General features: G+C 39.6%; 1 pseudogene; it reads left to right on the plus strand.

Moving 5' to 3' along the window:
- Positions 1-338: 338 nt before the first annotated feature.
- LOC101595847 overlaps positions 339-20950 on the plus strand; it is a 47840-nt pseudogene continuing 27228 nt past the window's right edge.

The following is a 20950-nucleotide window of genomic DNA, read 5'->3' on the forward strand; positions in this document are numbered from 1 at the left end:
TACGCACATTCTTACACTATCTTAAAGACAAGAAAACAAGAGATTATCAATTTCCAGAAACAGAAAAGGAAAAACAACAGAGAAAACAATAAAGAAAAAAAAAACCAGTGCTTTTTTTTCACAGCACTAGAAATTTGACTGCAAGAAAGCAATGCTTTCAAATTTCAATCACATATTAGTCATGTCTGAGATTCTATCCCTCTTTTATCATTAAAATCTTAAAACAACACTTCTTAAGTTTCCTTTTATAGTAAGCCATAAGATTAACCCTGAAGTTGGAGCTTTACTTCAAAAGAGAGAAGCGGAGGCTTTGCATGACAAGCAATCCTAGGTGGACGATGCTCAACTGGCCTCAAGGAAAGCCAGTCCAGGTGGACTGTGATGTTCATACTGCAAGGGCTCTACATCGAGGTAAAGGTGAACTTAATAGGAAGACTGCTATGTTGGCATACTGTAGAAGGTATGGAATGCCAAAACTTACCCAAACACACATTGTGGACCACTCCCCTATTGTTTTTTTCTTACCAAGCCACGTTTAATACTTTAGATTTCCACAGAAGAAGTTTTCCTATTCCATCCTCCAATCCTCAACTCTGAGTCAAATGCTGTATTCATCAATTTCTGCTTTGTAAAGAGAATTAGTCAGAAAGAAACGAAGGAGGGAGGGAGAGAGAGAGAGAGAGAGAGAGAGAGAGAGAGAAAGCTTTTTTTTTTTTTTGCCAACTAACTAGCTGACAAGTTGTTAGATTTGGTTGTTGTTGTGCTAACGTAACTAATGTTCACTGTATGGACTGAGATCTAGGGCCTCCATCTTGTAATGGAAAACCCCCAGAACGAAAGTATCTAGTTCTTTGTCCCTAAACTGAAACCCTTCACCCTTGACTTCTTTCCTCCTAAAGGGATCCTTAGCAGCCACTCCTATTTCCTCCTCTAGTGGGATAGGCGCTAGCTGCAAAACTTTCCCATCACCTCACTTCCTCCAAAAATCTCATACCTATGCCAGTCTCTGGGCATAATGTGGGCTCTAGATCCTCCATTACAGGGCACCCTCCTCAGGTGCTTACCGGCAACAAACCCTGTGCTGTTGTTGATCCATTGTTCATTGCCTTCCTTCCTTCTCTGAATTAAACTTGTACCTTATAAGGATTCTAGACACCCCACAGAGAACGTATGGCTCATGGTACATCCAGGCTGCCCCACACTATGAAAAAGGGAGGAAAAGGCAAGACTGTGAGTGCATCTCAGATGGTGAAGATGGATGGTAGCCAGGCATCTCGAGACCGTCAGGTAGAGAACTGCGAAGGGAAGCTAGGCTGAGCTCTCAAAGGGATCCCTATTAATGCCTAGGATAGTTCCGTGGCCATCTGTCCCAAGGCCAAAGTGGAATCACACAGCTATAGATGTGCACATCAAAGGAAAGGAACACGCTTATTTGCTGTGCCCTCAAGGAACTTAAATGCAATGTGGAGAGACACTTCTTCTGCATTCAAGAAGGCAGAATCATTCGGCTGGTTTTACGTCCTCACTTGTCCTTACTCTGACAGGTGCCCCAGAACTGCTTATAGAGTTTTCACACAGAATTATTCATCATACAATTTTATTATTCTCATACAACCCAAGACTTGGTTATTGAATCTTTTCTCTTTCAGTCATATATCTTTTCCCAACACAATGGTTATTTATCAGTGTGTGAGGGTGGTTGTCTCATGCTCTTAGACACAGAGTACATTTGGATATTATACAAATGATCTACCACTAAGCTGTACGCCCAGCTTTATTATCTCCCTACTGGATTTATAGCCATTCATCTCACTAGTAGATGCAACTTATTTTTGAAATTTAAAGTTAAGGCTAATGACTAAAGGCATATGGCTATCTATAAACCTTGGATCCTAGAATCAGAATTCAAAATTCCAAAGAAAACTTACTTGTTTTCTGAAGTGGTTTACCAAGTAAAAAAGTATGTTTAAAAAGATCTCTGTAAAAATTTTTTATATTTTTGGGCTGGAGAGATGGCTTAGAGGTTAAGCGCTTGCCTGTGAAGCCTAGGGACCCCAATTTAAGGCTTAATTCCCCAGGACCCACGTTAGCCAGATGCACAAGGGGGTGCACGTGTCTGGAGCTCATTTGCAGTGGCTGGAAGCCCTGGCATGCCCATTCTCTCTCTCTCTGCCTCTTTCTCTCTCTGTGTCTGTTGCTCTCAAATAAATAATTAAAAATAAACCAAAAATTTTTTTTAAATATTTTATATTTTTATTTATTTGAGAAAGAGAAATAGGGAGAAAGACAGAGAGAGGGAGGGAGGGAGGGAGAAAGAGAGAATGGGTGCACCAGGGCCACCAGCTGCTGCAATCAAACTCTACATGCATGAGTCACCTTGTGCATCTAGCTTATGTGAGTCCTGAGGAATAGAACCTGTACTCTTTGGCTTTGCAGGCAAGCACCTTAATCACTAAGCCATCTCTCTAGCCTGAAAAGTATTTTCACCACCTCCTATCTTACCCCAAAGGGTAATTTTAAACAGTATTGTTACATAAATTGCATAACTTTTCCATACTTAGTCATTCTAGTTAGGGTACCACCAACAGACTAAAGAAATAATTCCACCCAAGTCTACCTTAGTGAACTAGTGTTGATTAGTGTTACCTACAGAATTATGGATGGAGAGGTACGTATAGGAGCTTGTATGACTCAAAGGCAGATACATAACCAAAAAGCCAACCTTAGCAGGAATGATGGCTCATGAAATCAATATGACTTAGTTCTTGGAAGAACCAGCAAGCAAATAGGCTTGCTGGACAGTATCCTCTCCCTAGCCATTGTTACTAATTAGATAACTTGGGGGTTAAGTCTTGTGAATCTTGTGCATTCCAGGAGCTTCTTGAAGAACTAGTGATACAGAGCCTGTAGGGTTGGCCAGGTTCAACCATGTGACAGGACAGAGAAGCAGCCTTTCTTACTAGCACATAGATGAAACTGTGACTATGAATAGACTAATGCACTTTAAAACTTAGTGAAAGGGCTGGAGAGGTAGCTTAGTGGTTAAGGCATTCACCTGCAAAGTCAAAGAACCCATGTTTGAATCCCCGGAACCCATGTTAGCCAGATGCACAAGGGGGCACATGCGTCTGGATTTCACTTGCAGTGGCTGGAGGCCCTGGTGCACCCATTCTTTCTATCTCTCTCTCTCTCTCTCTCCCTCTGCCTCTTTCTCTGATACATAATAAAAGAATCTTAGAGAAAGACTAGGTACATATTCATTTTATGGAATTCCACTCATCATGGTTGTTCAACATCCCAGAAATGTTATCTACCTGTACGGGTTTTTTATTTTTTATTTTTTATTTATTTCAGAGAGACTTAGCTATTATTATAATCTAGAGCAATATTATTCTGCAGTCTCCCAAATTGGTTTGTAAGACTTTTGAAGCTAAATTTCCTCCCATAGTTATTATTGGGACTAAGTTTTCTCCCAGAGACTATATCAAGGTGTGCATGCCTATCAATCCATTTATCATCTATATAGTATTTATTGAATTCATTCATTTGACACCTATTTTGTTTTCATAGTATTTTCTGGAAAATCCATTAGAGGTGCTAGGCAAACTGTGCTACAAAGACCAGTGCCAAAGGAGGCAGATTTCTTGGCTCAAGGGATCTTGCGGGATGATCAGAAGGCATCCAAATGAACATGGTACCTAGAGCTTTGCTCTCCAGAGGGACATAGCGGAGAATTGTGCTCCACTGGTAGATCTCTGGGGATGTGATAATTCTTCACACATACACCGTAGTCTTTCACACTCTCTAGAAGCTGGAATACGTCTAACTTTATTTGTGACACAATATAACAATAGATTTTTTTTCTTTTTTCTAACTCCCTCCTTTAGTATGTAAACACAGCACTTTTTGTTGTTTTTCTCCATTTCTTTCCCTTTGGCTACTGTCAACCACATATGAAAAGTGTGATTGCTTGTGTGTCTCGATACTCTTAACCTTTTAGACTGCTGACTCCACAAGGGTAGTTTTCCCCAACACTGTGAATATTTATTCAGTAAATGGAAGTGGGGACTTAAGCTTTTTCATTTTTCTAATTTTTTTCCAGGTGAAGAGCTATTATTACTGTTCCCAGGTCTGTGCTTCCAAATTCCATCCTCTCACCCTCCACTCAGAAGTGTACATTCCAACAAAGTGAGAAGCATCCTGAGGAAAATCATGGGCTAGCCAGTCTGTGATTCTCTGGACCAACATGTCTTCACCTTGGCAGTATTCATATTTGGGACAAGATAACACATGGCTGTGCAGACTGCAAATTCTATGTCCTATGAAGCGTGAGATGTTTAGCAGTATTACTACCCCCAAGAGAGTGCCAACAACAACCCCAGCACCCCATACACATTCCCAGTTACCACAACTATAACTTTCTACAGACACTGGCAAATATTCCCTGAGGAACAATTGAGGACCTGGTGAGTTGGGTTTGTGGCTCATTTCCCCAGGACCCATTTTAGCCAGATGCACAAGGGGGCACAGGCATCTGTAGTGTGTTTGCAGTGGCTGGAGGCCCTGGCGAACCCATTCTGTCTTTCTCTCTCTCTCTCTCTCTCTCTCTCTCTCTCTCTCTCTCTCTATCTGACTCTTTCCCTCTCTGTCTGTCACTCGAAAATAAATAAATAAAAATAAACAAAAAAAATTAAAGAAAATACATACTTTAAAAGAGAAGGTGATCAGTATGAAAGAAAGATAACATGGCAGAAAAAATATATTTAGCATAGAAAAACTAAGCTTTAAAATTTAGATTATAGAGTTAAAGTTATGTACATATAGAAAAAGGGAAAATTAAAAACACAACAGAGGGCGTTAGATAGATAGCTCAGCAGCTAAAGGCACTTGCTTACAAACTTTGCTGGTCCAGGTTTGATTCCCTTTTGTTCCCAGTACCCATGTAAAGTCAAAGAGACCCATGCATTTGGAGTGTGCTTGTAGTGGCAAGCATTGGGGCATGCATAACATCTCTCTCCCTCTCTCAACTGAATAAATAAAAATATAAAAGAAACAATTAGCAGGATATACATCAAAAGTACTGAAATGAGTAAACATTAAATTGGTGATTATTTTGATCACAAAAAGGTGAAAAGGGTTAAAAAACATGTAAGTCAGAAACATATAGGAAAAATATGGATCAACAAATCTATACATTTGGGTTTTTAAAACCAGAATGGAGGAAGTAATTTCTAGTCAGGTTATTTTTTTCTGCAGTTAAAATATATTCCTGATGGTATTTACTAGCCAGGTTTCCATAGGTGCTAGAAGTGAGCAAAGCAACTAAGAGACTCTGTTAGTGGTTCCATAATGGTGTGAATCTGGTGGTCTTTCCACACTCAACAATGCCCGTGGTCTCAGTGGACATTTTACTTGCTATTCTCTCCATGTGGTCAGGGGTCGCACCTCCTCTTCCTGCTCAAAAGACCTGTCATCTCTTCCCAGTGAATTCCCACCTCTGGATTCCAGGTATTTCCTCCTTACTCAGGATGCCCAGGTTATGATGGTGAAGAACAAAGGTGTCTGGCAAACATAGGCTATATGTGAGCTGAGGTAGAAACTTCTCCACTGCCTGTGATGTGCCTTCGTGACAGTGTCCTACTATAGGAAGAAAAATACTCATCTTTCTCACAAAGAAAACTCATTATGCCAGAAGTATCTCTGTGGATTATATCCACCTAGACAGTATACCCACATTCATTTAAAAAAAAAAAAAAAGAAACTAGTTTAAGGCTGAAGAGATGGCTTAGTGGTTGCAGATGTTTGCTTGTACAACCTGACATCCAGGTTCAATTCCCAAGTACCCATGTAAAGCAGATGCACAAAGTGGGACATGCACCCAGGGGTTATTTGCAGTGGCAAGAAGCTTTGGCATGCCCATATGTTTTTGTGTTTTGTCTCTGTCTTTTTCTCTGTCTAATCCCTGCCCTCTCTCTTAAATAAATAATATTTATGGCTAGAGATTGCTTAGTGATTAAGGTGTTTGCCTGTGAAGCCAAAGGACACAGGTTTTATTTCCCAGGACCCATGTAAGCCAGATGTACAAGGGGCACACGTGTCTGGAGTTTGTTTGCAGTGGCTGGATATGCTGGAGCACCCATCCACCACTCTCTCTCTCTCCCAAATAAATAAATAAAACATACTTTTAAATATTTAAAGAAAATATGTTTATCCAGAGGGAGCAACCTTTCTACACACAGACATCATATGAGTTGATTCTGGCTCTGTAGCTGTCTCCTCGACATTTCAGGCACCTCCATCTCCACATCCCTTATGTTGCTACAGAGCTTTTCCAAAAAGACGCGGTATTTGATAAAACAAAAGTTTTCATTCTGTATTTTTCTACAAAATGACAATCAACTGTTTAAAATAAGTCATGTCAAAGGGAAAGACTAAGCTAAAACTATCCATTGGCACAGCCATTCTACTTTAAAAATTAATTAATTTGCATGTATATGGGCACATGAAGACATCTTGCCAATGCAAACAGAACACTAGATATGACACTTTTAGCGTCGAGCTTTTCAAGGGTGGCTGGGCCATTAAGCCCAGGCTGGAATGCTTTGAAAGCAAGTCCCTTAACATTGAGTCATCTCCCGGCACCTGGGGCAGTAATTCTTTTTTAAAAATTTTATTTATTTTTACAAACATTATATTCTTTTTTTTTCAAATATTAGATTCTAATATTCCTTCTCCTCTTGTCCCAATTTCCTTGAGGATCCTCCTTAGTTTGGTTGTATTTACTGTGGGATTTTTAGGGCCTTAGTCAGTCTGTAGAGGAGGGTCTCTGCCTCAGAATATTCCTACCCACTCTTTGTCCTTTACATTGTGTCCCACCCTCTTTTTCAAAATGAGTCCTTGGCCATGGAGACCTGTAAGCAATATGATTCAGTTTCAAGTTCTCTGTAGACTTTGAATTTCTATTTCATTGTGTTTTCCTTGACGGCAGTGTCTGTCACAGTATATCCCCAGAGCTGGTTGTCAGGCTAGCAGTGTGAGCAGTACTGCTATAAACAGCTCCCCCATCAGAATCTTTAGTTGTTTGTTATAAGCATAAACTCTGAGGCAGTGCAGTTACTGGGTAGGTGGGAGAACTTTAGCCAAGGAATGTGCATTTTAATTACTCCTAAAGCCACTGATGCATATAGTAACATTTGAGAATTAGTGCTCTTCAAAAAGGAGAGATGGTGTAAACTGGATAAAAGTGGAGAAATGATACAATATAATGGAGTCACATCTTTCTTCTTACTTTTGTGAGCAATGGTGAGGTTAAGATGTGTTCTATAAAGTGATAGTGAGTGTGGAACTCCTGGTAGGCTAGAAACAGAGGCTCAGAGGGTCTGTTAGAAGAAATCCTAAGCCATATAATAGAATGAGACTTTTGCGATCAGCTTGAGGCAGTCGAGCCATTGTTAGTTATTAGAAGGATCCTGATTACAGAGAAGGGGTGCTTACTAACAAGGATCTGTTCTTGGAAATAATAGGACAACACATGATGGACAAAAGGAACATTCTAAAAAAAAAAAACATAAAAAATTATTTCACAAGTTGCTCATAACGGCATAGTGTGGCGGTCTGATTCAGGTGTTCCTCATAAACTTATGTGTTCTGAATGCTAGGTCCCCAGCTGGTGAAAATTTTGGAATTGGAAGCTCGTGGAGGCAGTGTATTGTTGGAGGTGGGTTGATGGGTATTATAGCCAGCTTCCCCTTGCCAGTGTTTGGCACAGTCTCCTGCTGCTGTTGTCCACCTGATGTTGTCCAGGAGGTGGTGTTCACCCTCTGCTCATGCCATCATTTTGGGATGCCGTCATGGAGTTTCCCCTCCTGTCTGTAAGCCAAAATAAACCTTTTCCTCCCACAAGCTGCTCTTGGCAGGGATTTTTTTTTTTTTTTTTTTTTTTTTTTTGCCAGCAACGTGAAGCTGACCACAGAATAGAGGAACTCCAACAGCAGAGCTTCAGCATCTCCTATAATACCAACTGGTGTCTAGTTATCCAGTCAGAAATCAGTAGAAGTGTGTCAGGAAGATTTAACAGAGACGAATAGTTCTACATTATTGGAAAGGAAGTGGGGTCCTTAGAGAGAAGGCAAGGTAATACAGGAAGCTGCTACGGCTGCTTATACTGAGACACAAGAAAAGAAACTGACATTGACCAAACTCAACAGGGGATCATCATGTCATCTAGAATGTCACTTCAACTACTGAGCAGGAAGCCAGGAACTGTTAATTCCCTTGGCACTGCATGTCTCACTGCTAACATAACAGGAGCTGCCCAAGGTTGAGAAGCAAAAAGTAATTTTTTTTTTCTGTTGTCTCATCATTGGCCAATGCCTCCCATTGATAGAATTAAATCAAAACCCAGTTATTGAGATTCATAAAAAATGTGGGCAAGCTTTGAGCCTTTGACAATAGAAAAGCTAGGAAAAAAAATGTGTGGGGATTGCATTAAAGAATAAACTATTAAAGCTAAAGACAGTTATAAAAGGAAAGGTGGGGGAATCATTTCCATTTCATTTACTCCCTGATATCACTATGAAGGCTGCATAGCTGGTACGTCTTGGTGAAAGTCAGTAGGATCCAAATTGCATTGCCTTTTTTATTTATTTGAGAGAGAGAAAGAGAGAGTGAGAGAGAGAGAAAGAGAGGGAGAGAGTGCCAGGATCACTAACCACTGCAAACTCCATACACATGCACCACCTTGTGCATCTGGCTTATGCAGATAGGGGAATTGAAGCTGAGTACTTTGGCTTTGCAGACAAGCGCCTTAATCCCTAAGCCATCCTTCCAGCCCCTGCACTGCCTTTACAATTCTCTGGAATCTTCAAGTCCTGATGCCTGTTTTACACTACATAGCTAAACGTTCTGAATTTATTGACAAAGAATTGTAGCCTGGGCATGGAGATTTGGGAAAGTTTCCCAGATGACTCTAAAATGTCAGGTACACTTGGGGTCAGAGCCATGGCCAACAGTGGCCGCCACAGCCTTGAGTGAGTAGGCCCAGCTGCAGTAGCAGCAGCAGCAGCAATAGAAGCATCAATGGGTTCCTGAGGAAATAGGATGCAATCCCTTGAGACTCCCTGACACTTTCTAGGGGATTGTTGTCCTTCAGGATAAGGGGCTTCCGTAGAGTCAAGAACTCTTGAAATAGGTTTTGTAGTAATGTATGAAACTCCACATTCGTAATCCAAACAGATGACTCCTATCCCCTTAGATTTCTTTGTAACACAAGGTGTTCAGGGTAGAGATTTTTTTAATGTGGGGATCTGTGCATTAAGTGTATTTATGTGACATCTTCAGGAAAGCATTTGCTTTACATTTCAAGGGCAATCTAACTAGAAACAAAGCACAAGGAGACATTACAGAGTTAGAATGCCAAATGATATTTGAGAGAGTCCATGGAACCGAGTCACAGTTTAGGATTTACCTATATCTATGTGTCTCATTGGAAGAGTCTAAACCCTATAGACCTCTAAAAAAATATTAATAATCAATGGGTGATAGAAGGGCACCCCTTTGGCATAAATATTGGATTTTTTCTTATATTTGGATTATCTACTTGTCATCTGGTACTTTGAGTAGTTTTTGTACCTTTGACTTGCTATCCTAAAGCCCTTTCTAGGAAGAAATTGACTATCTGTTCAAAGCTCTGAGGGTACCATATTTTCCCTCTTGAATTGTGAACAGTGACTAGTTATCAGGGTTCTTTCCTTACTTTACATACTGTCTTTATTTCCGCTACATGAAAAAGTGTTAAGTTGCATCAAAGAAGGGAAAGGGCTAAATCTATATGTTCAGCATTCATGTATTCCTTTCTAATTTCATAGTGTGTTCTTAAAACACACTGACCTAAAACTTTAAGTATATTTAAAAAAAATGAATTAGTACAATGTTACTAAGTTCAGGATGTAAACACAAGCACACATTTCAATAGTTTTACCTATTTCCTAAGGGTGAACAGCTTTCTCTCTCTTTCTCTCCCTCTCCTATTTCTATAAGTAAAAACAAATTTAAACAAAAATAAATGAGGGCTGGAGAGATGGCTTAGTGACTAAGGTGACTGCCTGCAATGCCTAAGGAGCCAGGTTCAATTCTCTAAATCCTACGTAAGCCAGATGCACATGGTGGCACATGCATCTGGAGTTTATTTGCAGTGGTTAGAGGCTTTGGTGTACCTATTCTTTCTCTCATTTTCTTTCCTTTTATCTCTAATAATTAATTTTAAACAACAAAATAAAATGAAAATGTCATATGAAAACAGTGATCAGAGAAATAAGTGCATTGTGTTCTATATTTTATAGTTTTATTTATTTGCAAGGAGAGAGAGAGAAAGGACATGCTAGATCTTGCCACTGCAAACACACAGATTCATGTGCATCTGACTTTATATAGGTGCCAGGGATTTGAACCCTGACCTACAGGCTTTGGAAGCAATTGTATTTAACCGTTGAGCAATCTCCCCATTATGTTTTGTTTGGGTGATAGAGAGTTTGGGTAAATGAATCAGGTTCCATTTGCACTTGTAAAATTTTACTTCCTCTACATGAAAGAGTGTTAATTTGCAACTGTGGCTCCCTACGAAGGAGAAAGCCACTGAAAATGTGGTGTCTCTGTCATGCACTTTTGGGTAGTTGGGTTCTCAATGGACTAGCACCTACTCTCAGGGCTCCTTAATAGATGGAAAAGGTGGGTGTTTCCATGAAAAGCTGAAAGACTGAAGAGTTCCCTGGAAGGATTATGTAGGATGGATTTACAGTCTTTTCTGGAAGGATTCAGCACTCAGGAGCTTTCCTGTTCTGTAGTGTCATTTGGAAGCTAGTTTAATAATGTATCGCCAATTTCTTGCTTTCAAAAATAATAAAGAATGAGGAAAATACTTGGAATTTTCCAGCAATTATATATTTAGACACTAATCTATACTTCTTGAGCAAGACATGTAAAATTATAGATGTGATCTAGCTTTGAATGCTGGGATGATTCATGAAGGCATCATTTTCTTCTGCATTTCATTACTTTTATTTGAACCACTTTCACTTTGAAGCACAATAAAGTTCATATGGGAAATTATGATTGTAAGTTTCTTCCCTTGGCATTCTGAAAGAACACCCTTTGGTATATTTATGATGGTGGCTATTTCTTTCATTGCTGTATCATGATCTGGGAGTCTAATTTGAGTACAACGTATTATGTGTGAATAGAGTTCTGTGTGGATCGGTATGCGTTCAGCATCTCTGCACACGATGCCCTTTCTTGCTGCATGTATTGCTGATTCTACATCATGACTGATACTCATGCCCTCCTTTCCAGCTAAAGAATGGCACAGAAACACTTGAAAAGTAAATGAAGCATCTCTCCTCAGAGGTTTGGGATTTTAGTAATAGATCAAAAATTAAATAAGACTTTCTCTTTGAATTGCATATGGCCCAGGAGCAGAGCCAGTGATGTACCTGTATTCAGAATTCTACCATTGCCCTTATGCGACAACCAACAAGATCATTTAATGAGGGGATTTTTGTAATTTTTTCCATTGACTTACTTTATCTTTCAATAGAACATTAATCCTTAATTTTCTACTTGGTTTTGCAAATATATCACCATGCTGTGATTTCCACCCAATTTAATGCTCAGAGTGACAGTTTTGAATGATATAAGTATAATTTTACTTTCTTCACTATCTTTGCTATAAAATTATTTTTAAGTAATAAGCATTATTTTTACTAATTCAGGGAAACATGTTAGCCAATGCTTTTATTTTCTTTTTCAACTATGTAGAATTCACTGGCTTTATGCCAGTGTTCAACTAGCTCCTTGTCTAATAGAAAACCTGATGTCCAGGTACTGCTTGCCATGCATCCAATTTGTAATTTTCATTTCTTGATGCTTAAATAAACAATCTTTTTTTTTTTTTTTTTTTTTTTTTTTGAGGTAAGGTCTCACTCTAGCCTAGGCTGACCTGGAATTCACTATGTGGTCTCAGGGTGGCCTTGAACTCATGGTGATCCTTCTACCTCTGCCTCCCAAGTGCTGGGATTAAAGGCATGCGCCACCACACCCAGCTTCAATCTTATTTTTTACTTATATTAATCGCTACATAAACAGATCTGTGGCCTCTTGTTTTCATAAGAGACTCATGCTTGGCATAATTTGAATAGTTTTTCTATTGCTGATGTTATTATTCCCTAATACACGTATGCATTCCTGTGGATTGGAAACATAAAATGGCATACATTTCAGAAGAAAAGTGAAAGTTCAACATACCTATAAATTATACATATGCAAATGACATCTATCTATTTTAGGGAGGATAAGACAGACAAACTGCCAGCCCAGACCTACCCTTTAAAAATGGATGTTAAACAATATCATAAATTAAAATAATAACTTATATATAAACAATGTGTAAGGATTTAAAATGAGTATGGGCGCTTTCTTTGAAGTTTTTAGTCTTTCTTAACTAATTTTATGCCAATTGGTAGGCATCCTGAGACAAAACAATCAGGAAGGCATCTAAAGGATCATCCTTAATATTATAAATAGAACTGCAATGAACCTGGATTTGTAAGCATCTATGTAATAACATGTGGAGGTCTCAGGGTATATGCAGAAATGGTACATCTGGATGTAAAAAATAAACATACATATGTAGGTATATATATGTATACATATATGCATATGTATATATATTATTTGTAATCATGCATAGACATACACTTGTAAGTCTGGAAGTATGAATGATGGTTTTTCTGAGTGAAAATTTGAAAAGTAAAAGACCCACTCTTTCCATTTCATTGCCCAATTTGCTTAGGCCAAGATGATTCAACAACACATTCTGTACAATGGGACCTGTAAAGAGACAGGGGGCAATGCTATGGGAGGAGCTGAAGCAGAAATGGTGGGTGACCTCAGATAACCTGAAGCGGCTCTGAAGAAAGGCTAGTTCTTGAGAGATAGCACAGCAAAGCGAGATGGCTGGACATTGAATTATTCCACTGCAAGGGATCAATGCATGTAGCTTTCTGAGAAGAAGAACAAATTTTGGGCTAAAATGGATTTCTTTTCAACTTGTGTTTTTAAGTAAGTACACAGTTTATCAGCATTTTTGGTCTTGTTCATTTTTTAAATTTTTTTGTTTATTTTTATTTATTTATTTGAGAGCAACAGACAGAAAGAAAGAGAGAGAGAGAGAGAGAGAGAGAGATAGAGAGAGAGAGAGAGAGAGAAAAAAAATGGGTGCGCCAGGACATCCAGCCACTGCAAAGGAACTCCAGATGCATGCGCCCTCTTGTGCATCTGGCTAACGTGGGTCCTGGGGAACCGAGCCTTGAACCGGGGTTCTTAGGCTTCACAGGCAAGCGCTTAACCGCTAAGCCATCTCTCCAGCCCGGTCTTCTTCATTTTTGTTTTTTGCTTCCCATGATTTTCATTTCTCTTTATGTGTGTCTAAAATCCCATTATATACATACATCATCTTTTTTTTTTCTTTTTTAGTCTTTTGAGGTAGAGTCTCACTCTATCATGCTGACCTGGAGTTGACAATGTAGTCTCAGAATGGCCTTGAAGTCATGGTGATCCTCCTACCTCTGCCTCCCGAGTGCTGGGATTAAAGGTGTGTGCCATCATACCTGGTACATCATCTTTTCTTTATCCCTTTACCTGCTGGAAGACATCTAGATTGGTTCCATTCTGGAGCTCACGTGAAAGTTGCACCAGTGAGCAAGAATGGACAAGTTTCTCTGTGGTATGCTGACTTAGGCTCTTGGGGTACACCTGACTCAGATGATAATTCTAGTTTTAGCATTTTGAAACACTTAAATACTGATTTCTATACTGGCTACACAAGTTCAGTGTCTCACAAGTAGGTAGTTAATAGGGAATCCTCTTTCCCCACTGTGTGTGTGTGTGTGTGTGTGTGTGTGTGTGTATAAATTTGAGAGAAAGTGAGAGAGGGAAAGAGGCAGATAGAGAAAGAATGGGTATGTCAGAGTTTCTAGCCACTGAAAGCAAACTCCAGGCACATGTGCCACATTGTGTATCTAGTTTACATAGGTCCTTAGACTTTGCAGGCAAGCCTTAACTGGTAAGCCATTGTTTCGGGCCTTTTTAAAAAACATTTTAAAATATTTTACTTATGTTATTTTGAGAGTGAGAGAGAGACTGATAGAGAGAGGGAGAATGGGACCACTAGGTCCTCTAGCCACTGCAAACAAACTTCAGATGCATACACCACCTTGTTCATCTGTCTTACATGGATACTGGGTAATTGAACCTGGGTCCTTAGGCTTCTTAGGCAAGTGCCCCAACCATTAAGCCATCTCTACAGCTCTTTTTCCCAGAGTGGTAAGGGATTTTTGTTATCCTTTATTTTTTAAAAATATTTTATTTGTTTATTTATTTATTTATTTTGCAGAGATAGAGGGAGAGAAAGAGAGAATGGGTGCACTAGGGCATCCAGCCACTGCAAACAAACTCCAGATGTGTGCTCCCCCTTGTGCATATTGTAAAAGAGGGCCCTGGGGAATTGAACCTGGGTCCTTTGGCTTTATAGGCAAATGATTTAACTGCTAGGCCATCCCTCCAGCCCCCCCCCCTTTTTTAATTTTAGCCACCCATTCTGCCTGAGGTGAGCTGGAATCTCAAAGCAATTTCAATTTTCCTTTTCCCAATGGCAAAGGATAGTTGAACACTTTTGCAAGTGTATATTTGTCAGGTGTGTTTCTTCTTTTGAGAAGTGTCTTTTCAGATTATTAGCCCATTTGTTGATTGGCAGACACATATGGCAGTTTTGGTGTTTAATTTTGGAAATTCTCTGCATATACTAGATAATGATACTCTAGCTGATGTATGTTACTTACATAAAATAATGGGCTTCATATCTATATTTTAATTCATGCATATCATGTACCTTGATAATATCTTGTGCTAATAGAAGTCTGCAGAGGTTTGGTTGCTGAGTCTGTATGTGACAGAAGTAAATTAAGGAGGAAAAGTCCTTAAAACCTGTAAAGAACGTGAATAGAAAGCACAGTGTATGTTACATATCATATTCTCATATTTGTTGTGGTTGGAGACTGGGTCTCATAATGTGTCTCAAATTGGTCTGGACTCTCATACCTCAACCTCCTCAGTGCTAGGATTACTGCTGTGCTCCACCATGCCTGGATCGGGTTATGTTTTCACCAAAAAAAAAAAAAAAAAAAAGAGTACTTATGTATATTTCTCTCCAACTGAATTTTAAAATTGGTCTATCAAGTTTCTATGTCCTATTCAAAATGTGATTTACTGGCTGTCTAGTATATTCTACCCCAAACTATGTGAATGTAGAAATTTCATTTTTATCATTGAATATAAAATATTTTCTCCAGACTATTTCAATAATGAATAACTTTGTAAAGCATTCACTGTGTCCTTTCCTTCTCAATGTGCAACAAGTGTGTTCAGGTTTCTGGTGAGTCCTTTCCTGTCTCCTGTATTGTGCTGGAATCCTGCCTAGGGTAATTTCAAGAACAGAATTACTAGAGGTGAGGCAAAACTCACATGTCCAGGCCTCAGAGGAACAGAGGCAGAGAGACATGGTTTTCCATTCTGTAATGACCCATTTAGGGATACCTGGGATCCTGAGTGTTCCTGGGCCAAGGTCATAACCTAAACACCTCAGAGACGAACATCTTCCCAAGTACCCACATTGTTACGGTGTGAGAGGGAGAACAATGTTTTCAGGGAAAAGAGACTGGTGCCAGCTTGTCTGCTGTCTTGCTGCTATATGTTTACAAGAGCTATCTGAGAAATCAGCCGGCTGGCACCAGGAGAACCTGGACTCATGACAGTTTGCAGTCCCCCTGGCTAAGGGAAGTCAAGCTTGCACTATGCTCCTGAGAAGAAGTAGCTTGGATGTCTGGGAAACTTACTATAGCTTCAAGAAATGCACGCATTCTGCCTATTGTACCAAGTCTTTCTTCTAGAGGACATAACTTCTTTTTTGAGTCATTTTTCTAACTCCAGTTTTTCCTTCTGAAACGATGGCCTGGTTGCCTGGTTCTATTTGGTTATTTCTTAAAGGCATTCTCACCAATTTTCATCCCATTCATAATCTTCATTTGTGACGTCAAGTTTTTTCGTGTTTATTGGTGTCTGGGGGGTTTATGCATTGCATATTCTCAGTCGTGTGTTTGGAGGCACACATGTGCTTGTAGAGCCCAAAGGTCAAGCTGTAGTGCTGTGTCCTCATGAATGCCGTCCACATCTTTTGAGACATTCGTTTTCCCTGGAGTTCACCAATTGTTGCCTACAGGCTGACTGGAAAGTGCAAGCACCTGCCTCCCCAGTACTGAGATTACAGGCATAGACTGCCATACCTGGCTTTTCCACATGGGTTCTGGAGCAAGCATTTCACCCACTGAACTACCTCTCCAGCCCATTTAATTTAAGGTCGTGAATGCTTCATCTCTAAAATCAATGTCAGTGTGGATGAGACTTATTCTACTTTTTTTTTTTTTTAATGGTGCACCATGGTCTCTGGCTTATGTGTGTCTTCTTGGGGAATCAAACCTGGGTCCTTTGGCTTTGTAGCCAAGCCCCTTAACCACTAAACAATTTCTCTTTCCAGCCCCCAAAATAATTTTATTTACTGTCTTGCAAGAAGACAGAGAATGAGAATGGCTACACCAGGGCCTCTTCCACTATAAATGAACTCCAGACACATGTGCCACTTTGTGCATCTGAGTTTTTGTGGGTACTGAGGAATCAAACCCAGGCTGTCAAGCTTTGCACTCGAGCACTATTAACTGCTGAGCCATCTTTCCAGGCAAAAATTTGCATTGATACCTTTTATTTTTATTTTTAAAATATTTTATTTATTTATTTGGGAGGTGGGGGGAGGGGGCAGATAGAGAGAATGAGCACACCAGGGCTTCTAGCCACTGAAAAGGAACTCCAGACACATGTAACATCTTGCACATCTGGCTTAAATGGCAACTGGGGGAATCAACTGAACCTAGGTACTTAGGCTTTGCAGGTAAGTGCTTTAACCACTAAGCCATCTCTCCAGCCCCCTATTTTTCTTTCTTGTTTTTTTTTATTTTTTTTTTTCTTTTTGAGGCAGGATCTTAGTGTAGCCTGGGCTCACTTAGAACTCACTCTGTAACCCAGGCTGGCCTCAATCTCAAAGCAATGCTCCTACCTCAGCCTCCTAAGTGCCAGAATTAAAGGCATGTGCCATCTCACCAGCTCTAAAGTAACAGTTTGAAGGTTTAGAGGGACTTTACTAGATTAAGAGAAGGAAAGAGGAGGAAGCACAGAGAGCTCCCATCATTAGGGAGGCCAGAGGGGGTAGCACTCTTCCTATAACCCAAATTGGGTTCATTTATAGATTCTGAATGGGTGCTCAGCTAACTTGGAGCTATTTTACATTCTGTTTTTTAATATTTTATTTTTATAGATTTATTTGACAGAGAAGAGGCATGCTAGAGCCTCGATCCAATGCAAATGAACTCCAGACAAGACACATGAACCACCTAATGCATAGTTCCTGGGGAATTGAACCTGGGTCCTTAACACATGCTGGAGGAATTTTTCTTCTCTTCCTCCTTCTCCTCCTCCTCCTTCTACTTCTTTTTTTATTGCCAAGAATGCTGGCTACTTGGTTGCTTTCATAGTAGGCCAGTAATTAGGTACTGTTTCAAATCTCCAAGTTTACTAAAGATGTTGTATTGGCTATCTTCTTTTTCACTTTTTCCTCTGGATTTCTCTGGGTGTTTGTCTTACTAAATCTGGTGTGTTTGTTTCTTGCCTCTGTTTTCTTTCTGTTTTATGGTTTGTTTCTTTCTGATTATATCTAATAGCCTACATTCACCAATATGTTTGGTGGACTTTCTTCTAAATGGTAGGTCAATCAATGTGTTTCTTCCATAGTAAACACTAAACTTGGTTATAAAGGACCTTTGCTGGGAACCAGTGGGGGAGGGGTGAGATGGCCTGGGTTCCTGGGTGGCTGGATTCTCCTTATGAAAAAATGGAGTTTGCTTGTTTCTTGTATGGTTTGGATAGATTTTTCTTGACCCAGAGCCTATGCAGGGAGACGCCCAGGACAGAATTGCCATTTCATTTGAAAAGTTCTTTACTTGCTACTACTTTGTAGGAAAATTCTCTGGTGACAAATGGATCAATTTTCCCACATTCTTGGAGTTCTTCACCTTGTTAAACACCAGACATGTCTGATACTGCTGCCAGGTGCAGCTGCCTCCAGAAATGGAACACAGTGAAAGTACTATTGAATAAATTCAGTTATTTGGGGACCATCTTCTTCTCACCTATCTTTACCAAGCTTGGTCGAATTTCATGAATAATCTGTTTTAACTGTCAGGAATTTCTCTCTCTGTGTTGTGACTATTTCATTATACTTTTTTTTTTTTTTTTGCTTTGAAACATTGAATTTTGTGGATGTGATATTTTTGGGGTGTCCTGGCATTTCAGGAAGATTTGAAGATGGGAAGATTTGAAGATGGATGGTTAGTTAACCACCTTGAGTGGATATTCCACATAAAAATTCAGGAAATGGAATCCAAACACACACTTAAAATCCCACTGACTAATAGAACAGATTGTTTTTCTCTGTAAATTGTGTTAATTGTAGCAGTCTAAATATGGAATAGCTGTAGAGTAAAGAAAACCCTGTAAAAATTCAGATCCAATATCATTTAGACAAGGAAACCCAGTCAGAGAAAAGTTAGTTATTACTAGTCCAAGAATTGAAAGAATAATTTTAATGATAGTCATTTACATTATGAAGACAGTTGCATAATAAAATTCATGTAGTTTGTTTTCACTTCTGACATTAAATGAGAAGCTTTATAAGTAATTGAAAACTGAGGAAAGAAGAATGAAAATAGAAGAATGTGAAATCATCTAGTCTTTTAAAACTGTATTAGAGAAAGTTATGGAATTTTTGTAAGCTATGCAGTATAAAATGCATTCAAAGAGAGATGGAACAGAGATAGCAGAGAACAGAAAGAACAGCATGAGAGAGAGATTGACCATAAATAGTGACTTATAAATATTAGTACATATAGTGATTGCCAGAAAACAGAAAAGCTGGTGGAGGTAGGAGAATCCATGAAGTAGTATTAAACATATGAAAACTAATAGTAGCAAGGACAAAGTGTCTGATCTGATTAGAAGACTGTTGTAGAGAACTAGCAAAATGAGGTAAACTGATTAACATTGATTTAAGCCAGCAGTTTTAATTCATTAAACGAATTTAAAATAGAAAAAAAAAATCCTGTCGTTTATAATGTGAACAAAAATGAGAGTATGCCTTACATTTTGTCTCTGTTGTGCCCCTTGACTCCAAGTTTTATCCTTTCGCCAAGAGCTTTCTTATGTTACCATGGTCAAAGTCAGGTAAATGGCAGGTCGTGCCATTCTCTGGTGACTCGTGGCCCATAATGTTACAGTGCATGGACTTGTTCTCCTGCCAGTAACTTTCATCTTCACCTCCAGGAGAGGAGATGCCAAGTAGCCACTGACCCTACCTTTGCCTGTCTTAGCTCTGTCCCTACTTTAAGGAGATAGCAATCTTAATTTTTCTAAAAGTTGTAATGATTTTTGGCACCTGAAGGATCAAACCTATGCCCCTTGGTTAGGAAATTGTGAATTCTGCCTCTTTCCTTACTGTGTCCTGTCTACTTCTCCACCCCATTTCTCAGATTTATCCAACTTCACCAATAACTTTTCTTCCCATGAAATACCTGTTCTAGAAAACGTGTTTTTTTTTCCTTCTATCCATTCTCTGACCCTTATCCCCCTTCTGTATTTCAAAGATGAATAATGTTTTCTGCCACATCCTAAATCAGACCCACAGCTCAATGCCCATACTCTATCCTCAACTTGCCACTTCTGTCCAGCTACCTGTCTAGACTGCATATTCTAATACATGGGGACATTACTATTTTTTTTTCCTTAAGTTCCTTCCCCAGATCATTTAATGTAGAACTCAAAGAAAGAGAATGCAAATGTATGTAAGGGCCAAAAGGAGTATTGTTTCGTTTCTTTTTGCTCTCATTCTCACTTAAAGAAAAAAAAAAATCAAAGGAGGAAATAACTAAAATCTCTTTTTTAAAATTAAAAAAATATATATATTTACTTATTTGAGAGAGAAAGAGAATGGGCACACCAGGGCATCTAGCCACTGGAAACAAACTTCAGACACATGTGCCACCTTGTGCATTTGGCTTACGTGGATCCTGGGGACTCGAACCTTTTTATTGAGGTGTTATTTATGAGCTTTCCTTGCCTGAAAATCAGCCTTAGCAACTTGAGGACTTAATAAGGAGGCATCCTCTTTTTCACCATAGTTAGAGGGAAAATTCTAGGTTATTAAATTCAGTGTCGATTGTCCAGTTGAATGACGTGGCTCTAACTGAACGGTTCCGTTAGAGACACTTCATTTCAAAGGAGGACAAATGCCACTCTTGAAGAAATATTTCTGCTTTCTTTCAAAACAGCGCAGTATGTTTTAAAGTACATTGCAGTGTTCTGGACTGTATAAGCCTCAATTAATCAGCAAGCCATTAAGGAAATGGAATTTTACCGTGTTCCCATAGTTCTCGGGAGCATCAGTACATTACCTCGGTCTGGCCCGGCCCATTACAGGTTAATAGAGTTACAGTGGTCTGGGAACGCTCACCCCGGACCCTCCTCCGTGCACCACGGGGAGGCAGCAAGGCAGGAATGGCCTTTACTTCGTCTTCTCCGCATGAGGCTCCACGGTCTACTGGCTTGCCTTGAAAATGTGTCATGAGAGTGACTTGGTTTTGCGTGAGAATCAGGAGGGGGACCACTGTGAACACCGCTGTGAAAGCTTTCTGCAGCACGCACAGGGCTAGTGCAGCTTGTGGGGAGAGGTCCCCGGGCCTGC

Source organism: Jaculus jaculus, chromosome 10 (genome assembly GCF_020740685.1).
Source record: "Jaculus jaculus isolate mJacJac1 chromosome 10, mJacJac1.mat.Y.cur, whole genome shotgun sequence".
NCBI lineage: Eukaryota > Metazoa > Chordata > Mammalia > Rodentia > Dipodidae > Jaculus > Jaculus jaculus.